The sequence below is a fragment of the Saccopteryx leptura genome, chromosome X, assembly GCF_036850995.1.
Source record: "Saccopteryx leptura isolate mSacLep1 chromosome X, mSacLep1_pri_phased_curated, whole genome shotgun sequence".
Taxonomy (NCBI): domain Eukaryota; kingdom Metazoa; phylum Chordata; class Mammalia; order Chiroptera; family Emballonuridae; genus Saccopteryx; species Saccopteryx leptura.
In genome coordinates, this window is record NC_089516.1 from 1,978,369 (window position 1) to 1,980,843 (window position 2,475).

Consider the following 2,475-nt stretch of genomic DNA (forward strand, 5'->3'; position numbering starts at 1 on the left):
GCCCTGGCCAGTTGGCTCAGTGGTAGAGTGTCGGCCTGCCGTGCAGAAGTCCTGGGTTCGATTCCCGGCCAGGGCACACAGGAGAAGCGCCCATCTGCTTCTCCACCCCTCTCCCTCTCCTTCCTCTCTGTCTCTCTCTTCCCCTCCCACAGCCAAGGCTCCATTGGAGCAAAGATGGCCTGGGCGCTGGGGATGGCTCCTTGGCCTCTGCCCCAGGCGCTAGAGTGGCTCTGGTAGCAACAGAGCGACGCCCCGGAGGGGCAGAGCATCACCCCCTGGTGGGCAGAGCGTTGCCCCCGGTGGGCGTGCCGGGTGGATCCCGGTCAGGCGCATGCGGGAGTCTGTCTGACTGTCTCTCCCCGTTTCCAGCTTCAGAAAAATACAAAAAAAAAAAAAAAATCAGGGGATATTTTATCACTTTAAATTCATTTTGAAATACCCCCTAATTTTCGTGAGCAGTAGAATCTGTCCCATGTCAAGTGTATGTGAATAAAAACCTCAAGTGTTTTATGCATGTGCATTATGTCGACGCCTCTGTCTGACCCTTGTCATCTCTCTGTCAGCTTCTACTTTTAGGGACGCCGGTGACCCATGGCACTGGACTCCACGGATAACGCAGGGTAAGTGATCCAACTCAAGGCCTGATGACTGGCAACCCTAATTTCCTCTGTAAGCTTGTTTCCAGTTTTCCCTGGAACACGGCATTGCCCTGGTTCTTGAGATTGTGATGCGGACTTCTTGGGGGGGCCAGGTGTCTGCCTGCCACACAGCGCTATGTGTTCACTGCTCCATTACACCAAAGGAACGCTCACAGCTCTTTTCTTTTTAGTGTGTGTGGGTGTGTGTGTGTGGGGGTGTGTGTGTGTATTTTTCTTAAGTTGGAAACGGGGAGGCAGTCAGACAGACTCCCGCATGCGCCTGACCGGGATCCACCCAGCATGCCCACCAGGGGGCACTGCTCTGCCCATCCAGGGCGTCGCTCTGTTGCGACCAGAGCCACTCTAGCGCCTGAGGCAGAGGCCATGGAACCATCCCCAGTGCCCGGGTCAATTTTGCTCCAATGGAGCCTTGGCTGCGGGAGGGGAAGAGAGAGACAGAGAGGAAGGAGAGGGAGAAGGGTGGAGAAGCAGATGGGCGCTTCTCCTGTGTGCCCTGGCCGGGAATCGAACCCGGGACTCCTGCATGCCAGACCAAGGCTCTACCACTGAGCCAACCAGGCAGGGGACATCGCTTTTCTTTCACTCTGACTCCTCCTGCCTCCAGCCACGTCTTAACAACGATTCATACAAATTCAGGCTCCTTCTTCAGATCCTGTTCCAAGGCTTCAAATTTGTAAGCACTCCCGTTGGTGAGCACGTCTCTCTGGCCGTGCGGAAGTGCATTACTGCATTCCCACTTGGGGGAATGTTTCCCGTGGGGAGAAATCCCAAAGACCCTTCCTCACAACAGTCCCAAGACTCCTAACACCAAACTCCCCCAGTCGTCACCGGCAATAGCTGGGGACATTTTTCATTGTCTCCACGGTGGGAAGGAAGTGCTGGTCCGGGCATGTGGTGGCGTCTGCTCACACCCTGCCCTGCAACACACAGAACAGCCCCCACCACAGAGAACTGTGTGGTTCCCAGCGCCAGCAGGGGCCAGACTGGAAAACCCTGGACCAGGGGTTGGGAACCTATGGCTCGTGAGCAAGATGTGGCTTTTTTTATTTTTCCTTTTTTTTTTTTTTTTTGTATTTTTGTATTTTTCTGAAGTTGGAAATGGGGAGGTAGTCAGACAGACTCCCACATGTGCCCGACCGGGATCCACCGGGCACGCCCACCAGGGGGTGACGCTCTGCCCATCTGGGGTGTTGCTCTGTTGCAACCAGAGCCATTCTAGTGCCTGAGGCAGAGGCCACAGAGCCATCCTCAGCGCCCGGGCCAACTTTGCTCCAATGGAGCCTTGGCTGCGGGAGGGGAAGAGAGAGACAGAGAGGAAGGAGGGGGGGGAGGGGTGGAGAAGGAGATGGGCGCTTCTCCTGTGTGCCCTGGCCAGGAATCGAATTCGGGACTCCTGCACGCCAGGCCAACACTCTACCATTGAGCCAACCAGCCGGGGCCAGATGTGGCTCTTTTGATGGCTGCATCTGGCTCGCAGACAAATCTTGAATAAAAAATAATAATAACATTAAAAATAGAAAACATTTTCATGTATTACAATTCATTCATTTCCTACCGCTCATGTTCATGGTTGTGGGTGGCTGGAGCCAATCACAGCTGTCCTCCGGGACAACACCACATTTTTATTGGATAATGCGTCACGTACACGGGTCGTTGTATGGCTCTCATAGAATTACATTTTAAAATCTGTGGCGTTCGTGGCTCTCTCAGCCAAGAAGGTTCCCAACCCCCGCCCAGGTCGAAGGACACATGGCAGCTGAAAGCCAGAAGAAGCTCTTCTTGGGTGATCTGAAGCTTCAAGTCTATTTTTAAGGTA

At 54.2% G+C, this 2,475-nt stretch overlaps 1 non-coding gene across 1 annotated transcript; it reads left to right on the forward strand.

Moving 5' to 3' along the window:
* Positions 1-76, forward strand: TRNAG-GCC (transfer RNA glycine (anticodon GCC)). Its single transcript has one exon. It is a non-coding gene; the product is annotated as a tRNA-Gly (tRNA).
* Positions 77-2,475: the final 2,399 nt, after the last annotated feature.